Raw genomic sequence first — 23,494 nt, 5'->3', positions numbered from 1 at the left:
TAAGGGGGATTGTATGGTCGGAGGAATTACCTAGTTAGGGTCTTATATTTTCCAGATATATAAATCTTAATGTTTACATTATGATGGGTGATGCTATGCCCATTTCTGCTTTAAATATTTATATGTATAGAATACAGAGTTATATTGATAGCAAAATCAAGTATAGTATTAATAATTCAAATGTCTTATTCAAATCATGTTTGAAATCTCAAATAACTCAATATAATGCTTCCTGAAAATATGTTTGGTTAAACACTATTCAACGAATCGTATATTAGGCAAAGATATATTTTGATTTTCGCATATGATTCTGTTTTAAGAATAAATATTTCGTCTATTTTGTGAATCCTTTTCGAAAGTGAATACGATTGCTAAATCGTGTTTAGGTTTAGGAAAGTCTTATGAAAAATTTAAAACTATTTAGATTGACTTATAATTCCTTTCTAGTTTTTTGGGATCAATCTAATACACATGCATAGAAATATATTGCTGTATAAAAGTTGTCAACACATGTTTTCATATATGTACATATGTATGTACGTATTTCCATTGTCGATATCGTTGCTGTTGTTTGTTGTTCTAAAATATTTTCATAATTTTTGTTTAAAATAAAAGTTTTTAAGTTTTTTTTTTTAATTTTATCTTGCAAAATTGTTGTTTTTGTTAGTGCAGTTTAAATAAAAATGATTGACAGATATATTCTTATTGCACTAAATGTCAAAACATACTTAGGAAAATATTTAAAAATTGTTATTGATGAATTTTCTTGAATATAAAGCAAATATTTTAGATGAATTTATGAAAAAGATAAATGTTCGTTTTAAAAGCATAACATACATACTAACCCCCTTATTCACAAACAACATTTTTATTTTATAAAAGGTTTATAAAACAAAATTTCCATACAAAATCTAATTTATAAACTGTTTATAAAATAAAAATTTTGTTTGTGAATAAGGGGGTTAGTATGTAAAAAAGCAGAATTTTTGCTGATGAAGAATTGTAGGTATTGAATATAAAAAATAAAATACATTTTAAAATAAATCTCTCGAAAAAAATTGGATCCAAAAACGTTCTCACTGATTTTTAAAGTTATAGAAAAAAACAATTAAAAAAATCGTGAGAACCTGGGAAGCGTTTTATATAATATGCATAAAATATCGTTGTTGTTATGTAGTTGCACTGTTGTAGTGGGAGCTTTGAAACTCATTACTATCAAATACTATACTCCTACTTGTTTACTTTACTACAAAGATAACTTTTATATCAGATTTTATATCATTTGCTTTTTCTACAAAATATTGTGTCATTATAATGATAATAATTTTATGCATAGGCAGACAGACTGGCTGATAGAATGTTGTCTTGATTGCTACAATTTGTTAGGGTGCTGGAATAGTTTTGTAATTGATGATTATGCAACTGATTGTCTGGTAATTGTAATATTATATGTTTATATCAAGGCTGTAAACTGATATGTTTACAAAATTTGCATATTTTTTAATGTAAAAAATGTTAATTAAGATATGTTTGATGCAGGCTAGAAAATGGGTTGAAATCAGTGAATGGCATTTGGAACCTACAGGCGACAAAAGCTATTGCTGCCAATTTTAACGATATTTGTAAAATAAAGCTAATGTTATACAAAAGCAAAAACTTATGTTGAAATGAAATTAGTTAAAAAAGCAGCTTTTCACTTCATTAGCATTTTGACTCATTGAGAGATTGGATGCAAGTACTTACCACGCTCGCTTACAAATAACTACTTATATAAGTATTTACAAATAGGAAGTTAAAAATTGTTCACACAGAATATGAACCTGGGCCTCTTGTTCGTTAGTTCGCTATCGTACTCACAACACTACTACATAGAAATATTATTATGCTAGTGGCGTTAAAAATATGAAAATAAAATGGCAAAACTTTAATAAAAATACTTACGGGTCTAATTATATGTAAGTCTAATGACTTAGTACTTAAGAGTACTTAAAAGTAATGCAGATGTAATTATTCAGTGTTTAAAACGACAATTAGTTGAAATTAAAATAAAACAAGCAAGAAATTATAGTCGGGCGAGGCCGACCATAATAAAGCATTTAAGTTGAATTGTACCCTGCCTCACATATACTAAAGCCATTTATTGTTGAATAAAATTGTGGACATTTAAGTCGAATTTTGAAGGGGGCTTTGAATAGGGGCTATGGTCAAATGAGACCCTATAATTAAAAAATTTATGACTAGTATAGAATTTGGTTTTGCAGCTTTTTGTCGAGATACGAGTATATTAAACATAATTATGAACTTAAAATCCCTATTAGTCCGGTTCAGTTGTGTGGGGGCTAGGTGAAATAATGGACCGATGTTAACCATTTTCAACAGGTTTCGTCTTCGGTACCATGGAAGATCGTGTGCCAAATTTCATTGAATTATCTTCAAAATTGCGACCTGTAGTTTGATTACAATGTTTACAAGCCCTATTCGGGGGTTCAGTTGTATGGGGGCTAGGTGAGATAATGGACCGATGTTAACCATTTTCAATAGGCTTTGTCTCTGGTACCACAGAAGATCGTGTGACAAATTTCATTGAATTATCCTTTACTACAAAATTCAAAAGGTACTCTTTGAAGAAGGAAAAAGTACCAAAAAGTCCCCTTTTATATGATCTCACTTATGTTTAATTATATGTTTCTAGGTTCAATATTATAGAAAAAGGTACGTTTTGCAAAACGAAAATGTACTAAAAAGTCCCATTTTATAGAATCTAATTTACTCCGGGCTCTACATGCTTGATTTTATGTTTCTAGGTTCAATATTATAGACAATTTAAAATGTACTTTTTGAAGAACGAAAAAGTACCAAAAAGTCCCCTTTTTATGTTCTCACTTAATCCTGGCGATACATGCTTAATTTCATGTTTCTAGATTCAATATTATAGAAAATTCAAAAAATTCTTTTTAAATAACGAAAAAGTACCAAAAAGTTCCCTTTTATAGGTTCTCACTTAATCCGGGATCTACATACTTAAGCTCATGTTTCTAACCAATAATAACGTAACGAGTTGTTCCTTCTTTGCAAGTACAAGTAACAACATTTACCGTGTGATGTCTCAGCATGCATCAAAAATCTAATTTTTTGATTAAATTTTCAGAGGTTGTCTCGGATTTTTGCTCTTATCTCCGTTATTTATGGACCGATTTTGCTGATAGCATTCTTCCCGAACGTATATCTAATAGAATTATTGAAGATTACGACATCTCCTGATATCTGCGGTTTTCTGAAAACTGATTTCAACATAAACACAGACAGACAGACGGACATGACTAAATATACTTCACTATCTCCATATATATACTTTATAGGGTGAAGGGTGTAAAAACAAATAAATTATTATAACTTTTCAAGTTTTTATGGACCTCCCTAATATTTGTTTATGCTAATTTTAAATTTGAAAATAATAACCTCACATATTGACAATATTAATGACATAAAATCACAACTCTTTATACATAAATTAAAGATAGAACGAAAAAATATTATGAATGAATTACGTTTTTTTTTGTACAACAAAAAATTCACACTTACAAATAAGTATGTATGTACTGGCAAATTAAAAGTGCAAATGTGTACATTAAATTGTAAATATTTATTTTAATTAATAAAGTAAAAAAACTGTTACTACAGAAAAAATTATTTTAAAATTTAGGGGTAATTTTGTTATTGAGACATTAATACAAATAGTTTTTGAGGCAGGAATAGAACTACTTTTCTTAGTCCATAACTCATAGTTGTCCCACCCTGTATAAGAAAAACTATAGCATTTACTACCCATATCTACTTTTTTTCTATTCCTTCAAAACCGATGTAGGGTATTATTTGACCGTTTTGACTTCATTACTTGTTTTTAATAAGCTTTAAAAAAAAATTCCAATAAAATCAATTCATGCTGTTTAAATTACAACAGATTTTTATTGGAAAAATTATGTCAAATTAAACAGCAAATTTTTGTAATTCGATGTGTAAGTGTGTTTTTGTTTGTTTTTTTTTTTACAATATTTGCAGCTTTGCAATATTTTTATTTATCATAAATAATTGACATATTTTTTAAAATTTTGTTTGTTTTCGTTTTCTTTGTTTGTAACTTGAAACTTTCAAAATAAGAATAGTCAATTTAACGCTTTAATTTTCTGCTTGCTAAACTTAATTCATATAGAATTTTGTGAATTTTTTTCTTCCAAAAATCTTAAGTATTATAAAAATCTCTTAAACAGAAGGAAAATAAAAACATTTAATATGTCGTCTAGACATTATTAAAGATGACAATGAGAAGAAAATGCTTAAAATGTTGGTATTGTTAAAAAACGTGAATTTGCATAAATTATAAATATTTATTAAAAAAGAAATGATTTTGGTTTTTGTTAATGGATGTTGTTTTAACAGAAATCATATTTTGTTAAAAGCAGATATGTTCATATGTATTTTCTATAAGTCATTCATATAACATTTAATTTAATTTAATTTAATTACTAAACTTACAACAAAGTTGCTTAGTTAATTTGTTTTTAAGTTTTGTCTATATTTTCATTCTTGAATCATTACTTAACACACAAAAGGGATTTCCCTAAGAAAAACTTAATTTTAACTTAATTTTGCTGTTTCGATTAAAAATAATTGCTCCATTATTAAAATATAATTCGTGCCAACATGTCGTATGATTAATTATAAACAAAAAAAATATTATTAATTAAACTTGCAATTAATTATTGTATTTAATTTCTATATATTGTTTGTATATTTTTTGTGCTGGTTATTTACAACTAATTACCGTTTTTCAAAATCTACTTCAGTATAATTAATAAAGAAATTTATTTTAAATGTTTCCATTATATTCACAAAAACAAAATTTGTTAACTGTATTTTTCTTTTACTGTTATTTGTATATAATTTTTTATAATTATTATTAAATATAGAATTTGTTTATTAAATAATTTTTTTTACAAACTAAACTGCAATTAGCACATTTGAAATAGCACTGAATTAAATTGATGTATATCTTGAAATTATTAGTCTCCTTGATAGAAAATCTAATCTTTAGTTTAGGTATCTTTAAGATGAAAAAATTATATAAATAAAATTAAAACTTTCTCACAGTTTAAAATAGTATATATTTTAATTGTTATTGTTGCTGTTTATATTTTATCTAAATTACTACAAAAACAAAAAGTACTTAAGTAAAATTTTCCATTTTGCCATAATTCTTACAGACTTTGTTTTGTTGCATTTCGTTACTAAAAAGTGTTTTGTAAAAAAACTAACTAACTAACTAACTAACTAACTAACTAACTAACTAACTAACTAACTAACTAACTAACTACTAACTAACTAACTAACTAACTACTAACTAACTACTAACTAACTAACTAACTAACTAACTAACTAACTAACTAACTAACTAACTAACTAACTAACTAACTAACTAACTAACTAACTAACTACTAACTAACTACTAACTAACTAACTAACTAACTAACTAACTAACTAACTAACTAACTAACTAACTAACTAACTAACTAACTAACTAACTAACTAACTAACTAACTAACTAACTAACTAACTAACTACTAACTAACTAACTAACTAACTAACTAACTAACTAACTAACTAACTACTAACTAACTAACTAACTAACTAACTAACTAACTAACTAACTAACTAACTAACTAACTACTAACTAACTAACTAACTAACTAACTAACTAACTAACTAACTAACTAACTAACTAACTACTAACTAACTAACTAACTAACTAACTAACTAACTAACTAACTAACTAACTAACTAACTAACTAACTAACTAACTAACTAACTACTAACTAACTAACTAACTAACTAACTAACTAACTAACTAACTAACTAACTAACTAACTAACTACTAACTAACTAACTAACTAACTAACTAACTAACTAACTAACTAACTAACTAACTAACTAACTAACTAACTACTAACTAACTAACTAACTAACTAACTAACTAACTAACTAACTAACACTGATTTGTTAGTTTATTATTTCTTATCATAAGCCTATAATAATTACTTATATGTATGTATATCAGACTATATGTCAGCAATTTCTACACTACTTAAAAGTAATGGAGAATGTATGGAATTAAAATTTATTAGCTACAACATAAAATAGCGATCTTGCATATTGGCAATAGTAAGAAAGTACATTACTATTGCATTGTAATTTATTTATTCAATGAATCACATTTGTAATTGCAAGTCAGTATGTATGTATGTATGTATGTATGTATTAGACTTGACACTTGGAAACAGAAAGTGTAGGAAAAAACTAAATATCTATATATACTATATCTAAATATAGTTAAATGCAACAACAACTACTACAACTATAAAGAAACTAAACATCATCATCATCAACGTTTCTATGTGCAATTAAATGGGGAAACAATTAAAGAAATTAAATGATGTGAGTTTTTAGTCTAAATACGTCAATTATTTACATGACAAAATAAATAGATAAAATAATATACTGGGGAAGTTATGACAGTAGGCAAAAGTGGATTTTTAGCAAAAAATTTTAAATCAGTACACCTTTGTTTTTATATTGTTACTATAAATGACCACTGTATAGAATTTGCTGTACATAGATATAGTGAGGTAAAGATTCAAAAATAAATCGAAATATTAGTCGTAGGCCTACAAAACTATATATATTGTGTCTTTATTGGAGTCTAGAAGAATCTAATTATGTCCGTCTGTCTGTTGAAATCATTATAGGATGATATTAAAGGCTGAAATTTTGTCCAAATCGGTCCTCATTGGCCCACATAAGCCTCCATATAATATAATTATTACTTGTAATTAAATGCATATTTAATATATAATTGCAAAATCTAAGTATATTTATATTAACCGACTTCTGTTTTTCTTTTCAGATTTGCTTTATTCCAGAAATATGGGGTAAGTGTCGCTTTAGTTGAAAATTATATGTCTGTAGGAATGCATTCCAGAAAGTATAACATTCGAATGTTATACTTTCTGGAAATTTTCACGGTTGTGTTCAGATATACGTATGTATGTATATCTGACAATGACATTGTTTCTAATATAAAACAACATGGAAAACAATCTATAATTTATTGCTAAAATCATCAGATTAGAATCATGCAGAAGCATGTTAATGCATGCTGCCTAATTGAAATTCTAATAACTAAATCTATACCTTCCTTCCCCAAAAATTATAAAAAATATAATTTATTACTACTACAAATACAAACAAAATAATTGCCACCTTTAGTTTGCAGTTATAAATTTATAATTACATAAATTTCTTGTTAAAGGCGACAGAAAAACATCCGTCAACAGACATGTAATCACACCCATTGTTTTCTTTTGTTTGTTTGTGTTTTTTTTTTTTTTTGTAAATTTGTTTACAGAGATAAAAATATGATTATTAAATTATTATTAAAAATAAGTACTCCCGCAAAATTTTCTTTTGTTTATTTATTTTAAACTTTAGCTACTTAAACATGGAATATTTGACGTTAGGGGGTGTTATAAAATATTTGAAAAAAAAAAAATAACAACAAATATTGAAATATGTATTTACTTCATGTTTAGATAAGCGAGTAATTTGTTAGAAAAAAATTTTTTAGCTTAAAAATATCTCGACCATATTTAGCCCTCATTTAGTTTGCATCATTAATCATCATACACTTGTCGACTTGGGTTCATTTCTTTATCTGTCTCCGGATTTTTTTTGTGCTTGGCTATTTTTATCATTTATTTTGTTTCCTACTTTTTTTTAACTTTTTTTTAATCTTGCAAATAACACGTCTTCTCTACGTCATATTTTTTATTAACTGCCGCTAATTGCTGAGAAATTCTTGAATTCGTTGAAATATATATTTTTTTAAAATGCGAAAAGTGTGACAAGTTTTTTATTGGATTTTAATGAGTTTGTTTAGGTGCTATATTTAAGAAAAGTATATACGCACTATGTATATTATAAAAGTATATAATATGTATTTTTAGAGATATTTTTACAAAATGTCTTGAAAAACCTTTTCCAATACCTTTTCTTTGATATACCTATTGTACATGTTCAACATTAGCTATACCATAAGGCTTCGAAAAATATGTTAAACATAAAATAAATTACTATGTCATAGCACATCAGTCTTATACGAATTGGTTCTTAGATTTGTACTTGAGTCATTTAACGAATTCTCAAGATTTAAACATGTATAATAAACAGGACAAGGATTTCTATGCAAAAGCATGTTTGTAGTCAGTAACTCAAAATCACTTTTGATTATTTATCTTTGCAAATCGAAGAATTTGCAACAAAATTGCATCGATTTGATATTTTGTTATAAATGCATATTTTGCATATTTTCTTTTAAGTGCATATATTTAGCATATTTTTCCATTTTAATTGCATATTTAATTTTTTTATATATTTTTATACCAATGTTTACTCAATACAACTAGTTCAAATAATTATAAACAGACATATATTTGGCAACCACCATCAGTGGTAATAGAGGGTATATATAAGTTTGTCATTTCGCGTGTAACACCATGAAATATTCATCTGAGCCCCAACAAAGTATAATATTCCGGGTCCTTATCAAATTCTGTGTCGATTTAGCTATGCCCGTCTGTGTAAAACACGCTAACGTTAAAACTAAGCAAAAGAAATCAACCAAGTTCTTCGGAAATATTCATTATTGGACTGAGCAGTTTGGTATTAAAAATCAGTGAATTGTGAATCGGTTCACAACATAAAAAGTTATGAGTAAAAATTTCAGATTACCTCTAAAAAAAAAGACTTTTTTTTCCTAATTCTAGAGCAGTTTTCTCAGAAACTGGGGTTATCATTAATAACTTCGTCAAAAATGTATATAATATAAACAGAAATCGTATTACCGACGTAAATCTGTATCGGTCCATAAATAGTTATAGCTTCCATATAAGGTCCACTTCCGAAAATCACTTAAATGCACAAAACTAATTAAGAAATAAAGATATTGGAATAATATTCGACATAAATATGTTTTGTGTATAAACATATCACTCTGAAAAATATTTTTCGGATCGATCCATAATTGGGCATAGCTCCCATATAAGGCCTATTGCCGATAACCACGTAAACGCACATATATCATTACTGAGTGAAGATATCGGTATAAAATTCATCATGAAATTTTTTTCGGATCGGTTCATATTTGGTCACAGCTGCAATATAAGATCCACTTCCAAAAACCGGACTAAAATTTCTCATAAATAAGTTTTTATTATATATCAAATCACTTCTAAATTTTTCTGGATGGGCCCATAATTTGTCTGGTCTCCGATATGTGGTCCACTTCCAAAAATTACTTAGTCGCACATATTTCATTGACAAAAATATATCGCTATAAAAATTTACATGAGTATTTTTTGTATCTACATATATATCATTCTGAAAAATATTTGGGTCAGTCCATAATTGGTCATAGCTCTTATATAAGATCCATTTCCTTAAGTCACTTTACACCATATATTTCATTAACATACAAGTATATATGGACAAATTCCGATATAGTATATTTGTGAATCAATAAATCATTCTGCGAAATTTTGTTCGGAATGGCCATATCTTCCATAATAGGTTCATAAACTAGTTATAGACTTGATTAAAGTTAGCTCCATAGGTGCATAAAGCAACTACTAATAAAATTTATTAAAATTCTGAAACTATTTAGAAATGCCTTGCCTTGATAATAAAGCTTGTATTTATGATGGAAGAAAAACAATTTCCTTTTTGGAATGTGTTCTGAAAAACAGTTTTATTACATACTTAAAATATAACCATAACCATAAAAAGTCTAATTTTTTAAAAGGCCGTTTCAAATTTTCAATAATAGTTTTTTATACCTTACACCACTATAGTGTGGAGTTTGATGTTTGTAAGATAAATATTGGTCCTACACCCTCACTAAATCGGCTCAGAATTACTTTCTCGATTTAGCTATGTCCGTCCATCTGTGTGTCCACCCAGCAAAAAATCTGAAATTTTTGGTAATAGCCAGTAGTTATTTCATATATTACTTGGTAATGAGTGTTCATTATCATCCACATTATTTCATTTAGCTGAATAGGTTATTACTGGTAAAGAACAAAACAATTTGGATTTGTTATGGCTTAATTGTCTAGGTCGTTCATTTAACAAACAGGGGGTTCGTGGTTCGAGCCCTGCTGGATACTGTTTATTTTTTTCAAAATGACATTCATTTATATATTTTTGTAAAAAGCCGTTCTCAAAATTACAAAAAGCAACATGTTAATGGAGCATCGAGTAAGCGGCTGGAGTGAGAAACATAGAAAACAACTGAATGCCTGGGTTCAAATCCCGGCAGAGGAATTTTTTTATTTTTTGTTTTCTACATACAAAGTCGGCCCAAAATAACTAGCTATAACATAACATATTTGTAGGTTTATTTGTAACTAGTTATTTCGCAAAGTTTTTGTAATCAAATTAGTAACCATTTATTAATTTGTTTAAGGTAGGTACATATTATTTGAACCTCGTCGAACAAAAATAATTAGTTATTCACCCCAAAAGTAATTAGTTTCCACGTGATTGCAATATTACTTTCTAGATTACTAGGTAATGAAAATTTTTGCTGGGCATGTAAACCTTCTGCGCACTCTACAGGCCGCTATTTTCAAGATAATTTTCGTATAGCCTCCATACAACCATACCCCGTACCCCGAATAGGGGTTTTGAGTTCATAAATTTGTTAAATCACTTCAAAAATCGGCAAAACTTAGTTTTATATGAGTCTTAATGATTTTCGTAATGATCGGGCCTCATTTGAATCTATCCCCCACATAAATTCCCCGTCTGAAAATGACTTGAAGGCCATTTAAATAAGGCTCTATATAATTCGAGGAATAACGAAAATAAAACAAACCACAATTCTCTGAAAATTTATAATACTTTTAGAGAAGTTATCAAAAATAAAATATACAATTAACATTCCTTTTTTTCTACTTTCGCTTTATAACGACCAACAAACAAAACCTTTACCATTTCATTTTGTTCTTTACCTCATTATTGGTATAAAATTAAATTATTGCCGTCTGCTTGTGCACAATTTATACATAATTAATAAGTTCAATGTGATTAATCAGAGAAAAAAAAAAATGCATGAATGATTAAAATAATGAGAAGGAATGTCTAGTATATAACAAAAGAAGTACAGGATTACGGTTACAAAAAAAAAAACACAAATTTCATGAAAAAGAAATTCCAGTAAAAAAGAAAACTTTAGATTTTTAATATTAAGCAAAAATATTACAAAAGAAAAGTTTGGCTTTGTTAAGCAGTTAAAGGAATAATAATCCTTTATGTAAAAGTATTTTTTGTTGTCGTTTTATGATTTCTATTATTTTAGAGTAACCATAACCCAAATTGCATTTGTAGACTTGTAAAGGATAATATGAGTTTGTTAAATCATTGGTAATTTGGAGAAAATTTAAAGTATATATTCAGAAAACAAATATTTACACAGAAAAAATTATCGGTAGTTTATTAACATGTTTTCCTCTTTCTTTAACTTTTATTTAAACAATTTTTTAATTGTCATAATTATCTCATTGTTTTGATCCTAAGTATACAAATTTGATTAAACTTTTAATTGAATCAATTAATTTTTTTATTGGCTGAAAAAGTTTTTCCAGCCTACTTTTTTATTTTGGTTTTTTGTTTTGATATTTTATTTAAATAATTTCATTAATTATAACTGAAAATAATTCCCAAATAGTCAATAATATTTTAGGCATAAGAAGTTGAAGTTTCATAAATATTTTAAAATTTTTAAATCACTTTATTTGTTCAAATGTGACAATAAAGAGATATTTTTGAGAGTGCTTAACGCATTGTTAAAGGTAAAGGAATCCTTTAATGTTGTAAGCATTCAATTAATGCTTTGATTGTTTCAGTCATCGACTTTATTGATTTTTAATACATTTTTAACCAAACTGTTCAATTTATTTGATTAATAAACTAATTAAAATGTAAGTTTTATTTTATTAAATATTTGATTTATCCAATTAATGAATTAACTAATTTTAAATTTTGAATTTAATTACTGATGTTAATTGTTTTGATTATTTCTTTAATTGGAAAAAAATGTTTTTTTTACAAATTTCATAATTGATATCATCATTTTGTTGATAGGTGCAAAACTTGCTTGATACAATCAATTTGATAATTAAAACTCATTTTCAGTTTTTTCTGTGTAAGATTTTTATAAACCTTAATCTTTTTGAGCATCGGTCCATAATTGGCCCTATCTATCCAAAAACTCTTCCTTGAGTAAACCAGTTTATCCAAATTCAATTAGAAGTGAGTATGTATGCTACATCAGATTTGAAGAAATATAAATATAGGACCTGTTGTACGCTCCTTTACCAGAGTCTCTGTAGGGAATCGAACAGAAAATTCAACCTTTTTTTGTATAATTATACAAAAAAAACACTGTTTTTGTTTTTATATAAAATACTTAAAAAAAAAAACAACATAACATGGCAAAATAATAATATTTGTATATATTTTAGCATTAAAATGTTAATTTTTTTACAAAAGGCAAAGTGGTAAACGTAGATATGTTTCATACACTGAACACATAAATTTTCATTAAGTCAAAAAGTGTAAAACAATTTTTCTCTAGTTCAAGCTCCGGTTGTGGGGGTAAAAAACGCACATGTAACAAAAACCAGCAAAAAATGCTTGAAAAATATGAGTTTTATCTTTTTTTTGGGAGAATTTAATTTTATGATTTTTATTTTGTATTTCACTTTAAATGAAATTATGAATAAAAAAAGAACTTTAAAATAGAGGGTGAGGTATGTAGGAAGGGAAAAGTGATGTACAACCAAACAAAATTAGGAAGATGTTGGTTGGTAGGGTTGAATGTTCAATTTGCTCATCGTTTTATACCCTACACCACTATAGTGGGGAGGGAGTATTTGTACAATATTTTAAAAGTCTATTTTAAAAGTCTCTTGCAGTATATACACATTTTTTACTTCGTATGAAAAGTCCATTATTCGATAGAAAAGTCCATATGGATGTACAAGTTTCCCATGTAAAATTATCCAAATGTTTACATACATTAATGCTCTAGCTTTCATAGATTCCCAGATATACAAATTTTTGATTTAAATTCGTATTAAAGATACCACGCCCACAATTGGTCCGGGCATGTTTTCCTTAAATTCTTCACATGCCTTTTAATGTTTTCTAAACTAAATTTTTGAATTCTAGCTAGAATGGTTTCACGGATGTACATTTTAATTAAATTTAATTTATATGGATGGTGCCACGCCCACTATATCTAATCCAATAATTTATTACCCAAATGATAACATGAATATATCAGTTGTACATGCAAAATTTGAGGATTTTAGCTCCTATACGAAGGGTAGTCATCTTGTCGCGATGTGAAGGCTTAAGTGCAATAAATCTCATGAGCCATGCTGACGGAGACAGCTCTGCTTGAGCTGGCTGGCCTCCTAGGGGTCACCCCTGCCAGTCGGGTCACGAAACGACCAATGTCATGAGATTTTATGCTCTTTCCATTACCAATGTTCTTAGAACAACACCCTTAAATGCGTTGTTTACTATGCTCAACTGGCTTCCAGTTGATCTTCTAGCCAAACAACTGGCTATATCCAATCCGTCCAGATTGGGTCTAATAGGCAAGTGGACAACAACTGTTCCATAGGTCACACGAAGATGGTGGATCTTCTACCGAGTTATCAGTAAGCTAAAGTCTCTAATGAAAAATTCAGTACGCTAAAGTCTCTAAAGAAACCCTCCTTCCGCCAAACAATTGCTTCCGTGTATATACAAACCAAGACGACGAAGGGAGTTAGCGGTGATATCTCATTGAGAAGTTTGGTATTAAAATTTCTTTCCGACTCAATGATGATTGTAGTATCATTCAATCTGAATTATCAGCGATAAACTGGAAACAGAACAGTTCTGTGGCGTTCCACTTCTTGCCATAAAAAGGCAGATTAAGGAGTACTGCTACTCTACTGCTCATGACCGATGGTCGTGTGAGAACACTTGGTCGATAGCTAGAGTGTTGTAGCCCCATATGGATCTATGCAGGTCTAACTATCTTATTGGTGTTCATAGACTACAACTAGGTAAATTGGTATCGGTTGTTACTGGTCATTGTAGATTTGGAAACTGCGCTAAACGCATTGGTCTTCACTTCGATTACTTCTGTAGGAGTTGTCAGTATGAGGAGGAAGAGGAGACATTATCTCATATTTTTATGGTAGAGATCCGTATTTTGACGCTTGAGTCGGCCTACATTGGCGATCTATCCGATTTGTCGAATTTTCCATTGAAACGTGACCTTGAATGTGAATCTTGAATTCCCACTAAATAGTACGTAATCCTTCAGTCAAGTCTTTTAACTTGCAGTGCAATCCTGCCTGTTTCTTCTCCTTGACGATTTTGCTTTCCTTTATATTCTTTTCTACTTTTTCCTATTTTTCTTTTTCTTCTTGCATGTATTTTTACAAAGGGATTAACTTGGACCCAAGTAAAGCCAGACTTGGCTATCTGTGATAACCTAACCTAGCACTCCTCCTATTGTTAGTATAGGCATTTTTTTACCAAATTGCTCTTGTGGATTTCAATGTTGACCGTGCAAAATTTGAGTGTTCTAGCACTAATAGTTTCCAAGTTATACAAGTTTTTGTATTTCATTCCTATTTGAGGTGCCACGCCCCTATTGCTAGTCCTCCCATTTTTGTCTTAAAATATTCATATGCCGACAAAATTTTAGCACTCTAACTGTTTTATTTTCTCAGCTATACCAATTTAAAATTTTCTTTATATGGAAGGTGCCACACCCACAATATCAAGCCCGCCCATTTTTGCCAAAAATGTTCATTGTACCCAGAATTTATACAGTAAAGGTCTCGTTTAAGGACCCGTTGGATAAATTACTTTAACATTCAATAATTAATTAATCGAATAATACTTTTTGTTACATGTTCCTATAACCTTTTAGTGTCATTGAAATATTTTAAAAGAATAACACATGATCACTCAGAAATCTATGTGGCAAAAAAAGTAAAAAGTATAATTAGCATATAAAAAAATTTAGTACAAGCGTACATAAATCATACGAAAATTTTGATTGACAACACACTTATTAAAAATTTAAAAAATCTTTAACAAACCAACTTTTTCAAAAAAATTCTTATACACCAGGGAACCAAAAATGTTAGTATTCAAAAAAAGTTACCCTTAACATAACTTTATACTTTTTTTTACATATTTCCGTAAATGGATTACAAAAACCTTTTTTAACCTCATTCCCCTATTACTTTGCAGTGCGGTTAATGAAACTTCTCCTGTTACCTTTATTAAGAAGTTCTAAACAAATTGCCATTATTTATATTTAGCGTTATTAAAACCTTTTAATTTTTGTTACTGTATATAAAAAACCTTTTTCCGTTTCCTTTTTTGTTTTGTTTTCTCTAACCTACATCAACATTACAGGGCGCCTTAGAAAGACCGTGAGAGGCCATAGGATATGTATAAAAATGTTTAATTTATATAAATATTTTTTTTTTTTTGGAATTTATTTAAATTTTTTTTTCTACTGCAAAACCATCACTGTAACTTATCCATGCATCCATATACATGTACAGACAGACCATACGAAAACCTACTGACATTTATGTTAAAAAGATTCTTTATATTCTAGGCTTTATTTTTTTTATTCTTCTATGTTCTTTGAGCTTGTTGTACATTTTGTGAATATTTAAAAATATAATTTCATTTTTTACTGTAATTTTTTTTTTCGTCTAAACTTAAGTAGTCTTATATTTAGTATAAAGTAAACTAGAGTAAAGAGTATAATAAATTAGTGTCTTCTTGTTGTTGCTTTTTTTTATTTGATGCGCTAAAGTTGTATGTAAATGAAAGAGGAAAAAATGTAAATTGTATATGAAATGCTTTTAATAAACTGCTAAAATCATAAAATTTCAAATGTACAAACAAACATACAGTTTATTTCAAATGTTGTAGTAACCCTACTACAGTGGGGAGAATAATAAACGTGTGCGCTGAGGTTTGTAACATCTCAATGTTATGGTCACGCAATACACACAAAACACATTAAACCTAGTCCATTATAAGTAGGGTTCTATAAATCGACTTTCGAATAATCGAACAATCGACTTTTTGTCGAAAAAAGTCGAAGTCGACTATTTTGTTTCAAAAAAGTCGATAACTCGACTATAGTCTATGAAAAAAGTCGAAAAGTCGACTTTGTAAATAAAAGTCGAAAAGAGTCAAAAAGTCAAAAAAAGTCGATAAGTCGAAAAATGTCAAAAAGTCTAAGAAAGTCGAAAAGCCGTAAAAAGTCGAAAAGTCGGAAAAAGTCGAAAACTCGAAAATAGTAGAAAAAAGTGAAAAATAGTCGAAAATTTTAAAAAAGTGGAAAAAAGTGGAAAAAAGTGAAAAACTCTAAAATAGTCGGAAAAACTCGAAAAAAGTCAAAAAATAATTGAAAAAAATCGAAAGAAGTCGAAAATAGTCTGAAAGTCGAAAAAAATCGAAAAGTCGAAAAAAATCGGAAAAAGTCGAAAAAAGTCGGAAAAAGTCGAAGTTATAAAATACTCGATTTATAAAATACTAAAAGTCGACTTTTAATTAAATAAAAAAAGTCGAAAAATCTACTTTTCATAAAATGCAAAAAGTCGAAAAGTCGACTTTTAACTGAATGCAAAAAGTCAACTTTTCATTTCAACTATAGAACCCTAATTATAAGATCCCAATAAAAAAATAACGTTCATAATTGAGCTAAAAATACGAGTAGAGCGAAGAATTCTAAAACCCAAAAATCCATAGTTAAATTAATCCATTTATGAAATTTTATGAAAATCGGGACATATTTGATATAAATCGCACTTTATCTGAAAAATACTACAATGCTCATAGATCTCATAATATTATTGGTTTTGCGAAATTCTGATAGGATAAGTCCACTAGAAAACCTAACTTCTATAAAAGGCTTTCAATCGAGTTCAGTATCGGTACATAACAACCTAATTTTTTTGAAAACCATGTTAGGTGACATATGGTCGAATATGTCCGGTTATATTCATGTTTTTATATAAAAAATTATGCATTCATTTATTCACAAAAAGTTAGAATAAATGTGAAGGTAAAAAAGGTAAAACTTTGACAGCAAAAGCTTAATGTTAACAAATAAATATAATTTAGTCTTATTTAAAAATAGTTGCAATCATACTGAAATATGTATCTCTTAAGATAGGAGATTTTTGTAAATTTCAAAAATTTCATAATTGAAAGAAGAATTCTTTAAATGCAACTTTAAGTGAGTAAAAACATGTGCTTTAAAGAGGAAATTAAAAATTTTGTGAAAATATATTTTTTGGAAGCAATGAAGAAATAGCTATCTGAACTCCTTTGGACAATTTTTGCTAGAACCAATAGGTGAAAAGTTACACTCATTTGAATAAAACTCTGACCAAAATGTTCAACTTTGACCCCCTCTAAGTCCGGCAGTTCATGACCAATAGAGCTGAAAATCGAAGACATCGATTTTAAAAGCACGAAATTGCACATATATGTATATCACCGGTTGACCTCCATCGTCTGTCTGTTGAAAGCAAGTTAGAGTAACTGTGTGGTTGACATTTTCTATCTCTTTTCACGGTCCATAAGAAGTTATGGGACCCGGGGATTTAAAAATTTCGCATATTTTCTTAAACGGTCTCAAATTTCTAATATTACGACGAATATTATGAGTTTTTGAAAAAATCAAGTTATATTTGGAAGTGCCGATTCTTATATATTCAGCATCCGACTATTTAATGTAGCTCTAAAGCTTCACTTGATTTATTTGCTAAAAAGTTCTAAAACAGCACACCGATTGCTTGTATTAGATGTGTTCCATCGGTTTTAATGTGCTACAGATCGGTTGTGAGGTTCAGTAGTGGCATTACTCCTTGGAGGTTATTGGCAAATTCATCAAGGGATCGACAAATCATTGAGAGCTACTCAATTAGCAATTTCAAAATGTTTGCGAGCTGAAGGTTTCATTTAAGAGAAGGAAAATTGGGTACCATATATCGCAAATGCTATTTGAACGCTATAAAAGAAAAGACATCGCAGTAAGCCAAAGGAAGCTGTACTGAATATAACTGATTCTTTCGAAGATGCAATATCCGATAAACGCCCAGAATATACAGCTAGACATAAAAGCGTACTATTCCACCATAAAAAATCTCGGTCTAATGTTGCAGTAACTTTTAAGAAATATTTAGAAGATGTAGTTATGAAGTTTTGCCTCGACCGCCTTATAGTTTCGATCCTGTGACGTCCGACTGCAATTTGTTTGATACAGAAAGCTCTCTCTGGAATACACTTTACTCCAAAAAGTGTGTCTAAAACTGTCTTGATACGTTCTTTGCCACAAATGGTGAGCAGTTTTTTTGGTCCGGAATCCATGTGTTTTGATTTAAAGAATACTACATTTTTTAGTTATACTCCCAATATTTGGAATTATGATTTTCTATAAGATGGTACAAAGATGTTCAGTGTAATTCCTGGATAATTATGATTGCAGCACGATCAACGATGGATATGAATGTTTAAAGTGTTTTCCGTGGACACCACGTAAAGGGGCTAAGCAAATCTTTGACCAATATTGACCATTTTTAATATCAAACACAGGTGTTTTTAACAGGCAGTTGTTCAGAGGGATAAGGCAAGATTGCCTCAGAATATGATAACAATGTGTTAATCAGAACTTAGCAACGGTAAAAATAACTAAATTATTGCAATTTTTTCGAAATGTATTAAAACCAAATTGCAGGGACTGTCTTAATTCAAGTTCATAATGCATTTCTTAATTTTCGAAATCATTTTAATACAATTTATTTAAAGGATTTAAAATTTTTTAGTTTTTAAATTTAAAAACATTAAACAAATTTTAAATATTACGGAGAAGAAAACTTATAATTTTGTAACAAATTCCTGCAGATTTGGGTGATCGTCCCCAAACATGTTTTATCCAATCTTTACTGTTACCCTATGTATAGTAAATAATCATAAACGAAACTCTTTTCAAATATTTAAGAAAAATGCTGCCTAAAAGACATAGTACATTGACGCATTGTAAAACTGCCTGGCAAATCCTGGCACGTAAACATTTACTCACACATTCCCACTTACATACAAACACACACACACACATCAGGTGTTTATTTAACTAACGGGATGTGTGTAATAAAATCGTGTTTTTATGCTGCATGCGTGAATGTTATTTATGTAGTTGGTTTGCATTAGTGTTAGAGAGTGAATAAGAATTAAAAATTAAAATATTTAAATATACCAAAAATTCACTTACCAGTAATTTTATTATACCCAAAGTGTTTGCGAAAATAGGCGTTCTTTTTGTAGTATTTAGTAGCGTGGGTAAATGTTTGTTGTTGTTAATTTAATAATTTAATTTATGTAAATTTTTAATTTTGAGCTCGTGCTGTTTGGCTCCTACGACTGCTTGGCAGGTTGGTGGTATTCGTACTAACGCTACTACAATTGCTATCTGTGCAGGTTTTAATGTTGATTCTGATATTGATGTGATGTTGATGCTGTTTACTTTTCTTGTAATTCGGTTACTATAGTAACAGCTTCTGCTTTGTTATATTCTTTCTTAATTCCTTTTAGTTAAATGTTTGTTATTATTAACTTAACGTATTTTTTTTGTTACTTTCTTTAGTCAGGAAGTGGCACAGTTGTTAGAATTACGGTTAATTATTAAAGGGTAACAGAATATGTAAATTAATAACACTGTAATACAACAAAAGCCAAAGGCAAAAAAATCTCTTAATAGTATTTACACAAGTTTAAAACGTTAACAAAAAAAAAAAAACTATTTAACAAATGAATCATTTATTTATTCACTCACACGCTCAGACAAGGTTTATTGGCAAGACACTACGCGTTGTAATGGAAATGTAAATTAAACGCGAAAAAACGTACTTAATGTACTTAAATAAATGTGTTTTACATGCGAACTGTTTTCCTTTTATTAACTGCCTTTGTTGTTTATTATTATTTTGAAATACACAAAACAAAAATCAATTATTAATATAAAACATCATTTAGTTGTTGTTTTTTATTTTTTTTTGGAGTTGTAAACAAACACTTGCAAATCTGTAAATAAACAAAGGAAAATATGAAAATATTTTAACAATTAAATTGTATTGTTTTGTTATTTTTTCTGTAAATTTAATTAGGAAAACAGTTAATTTAATAAACTCTATAACAAACAATTGTTGTCAGTAATTAAGGCATGTTATTCTAAATTATTGATGCAAGTGGTAAAAGTAAAGATAATTTGTAAATTGCTTTATAGAGAAAAAAAGGAAATAGGATATTTAAGGATATTAAACTTCTTTATTCAAAAACAGTTCTAGTTCAGTTCTAGTTCAGTTCTAGTTCAGTTCTAGTTCAGTTCAAGTTCAGTTCTAGTTCAGTTCTAGTTCAGTTCTAGATCAGTTCTAGTTCAGTTCTAGTTCAGTTCTAGTTCAGTTCTAGTTCAGTTCTAGTTCAGTTCTAGTTCAGTTCTAGTTCAGTTCTAGTTCAGTTCTAGTTCAGTTCTAGTTCAGTTCTAGTTCAGTTCTAGTTCAGTTCTAGTTCAGTTCTAGTTCAGTTCTAGTTCAGTTCTAGTTCAGTTCTAGTTCAGTTCTAGTTCAGTTCTAGTTCAGTTCTAGTTCAGTTCTAGTTCAGTTCTAGTTCAGTTCTAGTTCAGTTCTAGTTCAGTTCTAGTTCAGTTCTAGTTCAGTTCTAGTTCAGTTCTAGTTCAGTTCTAGTTCAGTTCTAGTTCAGTTCTAGTTCAGTTCTAGTTCAGTTCTAGTTCAGTTCGTTCAGTTCCTAGTCAGTTCTAGTTCGTTCTAGTTCAGTTCTAGTTTCAGTTCTGTTCAGTTCTAGTTCAGTTCTAGTTCAGTTCTAGTTCAGTTCTAGTTCAGTTCTAGTTCAGTTCAGTTCAGTTCTAGTTCAGTTCTAGTTCAGTTTAGTTCAGTTCTAGTTCAGTTCTAGTTCGTTTAGTTCTAGTTCAGTTCAGTTCTAGTTCAGTCTAGTTCAGTTCTAGTTTCAGTTCTAGTTCAGTTCTAGTTCAGTTCTAGTTAGTTCTAGTTTAGTTCTTAGTTCAGTTCTAGTTCAGTTCTAGTTCAGTTCTAGTTCAGTTCTAGTTCAGTTCTAGTTCAGTTCTAGTTCAGTTCTAGTTCAGTTTAGTTCCGTTCTAGTTCAGTTTCTAGTCAGTTCTAGTTCAGTTCGAGTTCAGTCTGTTCATTTAGTTCAGTTCTAGTTCAGTTCTAGTTCAGTTCTAGTTCAGTTCTAGTTCAGTTCTAGTTCAGTTCTAGTTCAGTTCTAGTTCAGTTCTAGTTCAGTTCTAGTTCAGTTCTAGTTCAGTTCTAGTTTCAGTTCTAGTTCAGTTCTAGTTCAGTTCTAGTTCAGTTCTAGTTCAGTTCTAGTTCAGTTCTAGTTCAGTTCAGTTCTATTTTTCAAAATAATTTTTTTTTCCACTGTATACACACTTCTTATCCACTAAATACACATATCACCCGTCGTCCCTTTAAACCAAATAAAAACATTCATACATGTTTAAACAACAGTAGCTCTTGTAATTACATTTTTTTTTTTTTTTCAAAATGTCATTTTATTCAGTTTGTCTGTTTAGTTGACATTACTTTCACATTTAATTCAATTTAATTTTTGTAAAATAGACAACACAAAGAAATCCCGTATACATTTTCACTTAACCCGCATTGAAATTAATAGTTGTTAAACTTTAGAACAGTGTTTCATTCCTATTCTTACTGATTTACTTGCGCTAACTTATTTGCAATTATTTTTGAGTTTAACACATTTTCTTATTTGTTTTATGACTTTTTTACAAAGTGTTGTGTGTTTGTTTTAGTTTTACATAAACTATTACAAGTTATTATAGTTGTCATAATGACATTTTTAAAAGATGCACATGGCTTCCTTTTTGACTAATTGCTTTTCGTTGCATTTTTAAGTTTATGTACGCTATAGATGAGAATATGTGGTATGAGAGATAACGAATTTTGAACCATAAAATTTAAGTTTATTCAATTTGATAGAAATCTAATAAAAACTTTGTACTTATATACCATGATAAATAGTTTGGAATTATTCATATCCCTAAAGTCCACTTAAAAATTATTTTAAAAGTGTTTGTAGTTTGTGATGCCTGCCTATGAATATTTCCTTTAGTTTCCAATCCATTCAAAAATTAGTATGCAGCCCTTTGCTGTATAGCGCATACAAATGATAATAAAATAAACGTTTAAAATTCGTTTCATATTCATTACTTTAACAAATTAATAAAATGAACATTTTCACTTTTTTCAACATCCAATGTCTGTAATCAGTTAGACATTTATTTAAAATAATGCAAAAAAAATCTTAAACAAATATTAAAAACTCATGAATCAAATGAAATATGTATATATTTTTTGAAAATTTTTTAAACTGTGTCAGAGAAAACTTTAAATAGATCTATGAATAAATGAATAAAACGACAAAAATATTGTTTAAAAACAAGATAAAATTTTCCGTGCCAACGCTTTAAACTCTATATTATAGATGTTGACATAGTTTGAAGTAATTAATAATTTCATATTTTTCTACTATGAATTCGAAAACAACTAAACAGATCCTTAATTGATTGATTTACATGTATCAAAGTCTTATACAGTAATTTAATAAATACCTGTAAATATCCTTTTTTTTTTTTTAGAAAATGTAAAATTTTAAATACTTCTGGATAATACTATTTGGCACTCTTAATTAAGATAATTTTCACTTTATTTTCTATTCCACTACTATACGCTATGATTCAAATTTAATGATTAAACTTAAATCCCACAAAGTTAGGCTATATAATTAAATTATTTTCATATTCGACTGAGATATTTATCAAATTTGATAAATACTAATTGTTCTAATTCTAAATAAAAGCAAACATTCCGAATAAAAAAAAAAAAGCTATAAAATCTTGTATTTGCTTAAAATTTACAAAATTCAAGGTAATTTATTTTTAATCTCTGTCTAAGTGGAATAAAAATAAAATTTTATTTGTCTTTGCGTATAAATGAATGAATGGATGGATGGTTGGTTGGATGAATGTGTGTAGTTTTGTCTGCTAACAGATATGGCTACAAACAAGAGCAGAGACAGACAGATAGAATAGACAAACAGATAGACAGTCATAGGAACAGGCTGCTGACAGATAATACTACTATTGTCTGTCTATATATTTTTCACTCAGAATAAAACAGATGTTTTGTCATAGTGATAATAATGATGATGATAATGACGATTACTA

At 28.6% G+C, this 23,494-nt stretch overlaps 1 protein-coding gene across 1 annotated transcript in view; it reads right to left on the bottom strand.

Moving 5' to 3' along the window:
- The window catches only part of LOC119603109 (sodium-coupled monocarboxylate transporter 1), a 99,926-nt gene extending 76,910 nt beyond the window's left edge, over positions 1 to 23,016 (bottom strand). The window contains exons 1-2 of the mRNA XM_037955003.1: positions 22,880 to 23,016; positions 19,487 to 20,295 (exon numbers count right to left, since the gene is read on the bottom strand). The gene's annotated coding sequence lies outside the window, so the exon portion shown is untranslated. The remainder of the gene's footprint in view (positions 1 to 19,486; positions 20,296 to 22,879) is intronic.
- Between the last annotated feature and the right edge of the window lie 478 nt (positions 23,017 to 23,494).

This window comes from Lucilia sericata, unplaced genomic scaffold (assembly GCF_015586225.1).
Source record: "Lucilia sericata isolate MDLA Ls3-8-SP2 unplaced genomic scaffold, ASM1558622v1 Contig000274F_arrow, whole genome shotgun sequence".
Classification (NCBI taxonomy): domain Eukaryota; kingdom Metazoa; phylum Arthropoda; class Insecta; order Diptera; family Calliphoridae; genus Lucilia; species Lucilia sericata.
Note: the sequence above shows the minus strand (reverse complement) of the source record. Positions and strands in the feature narration are given on the sequence as shown.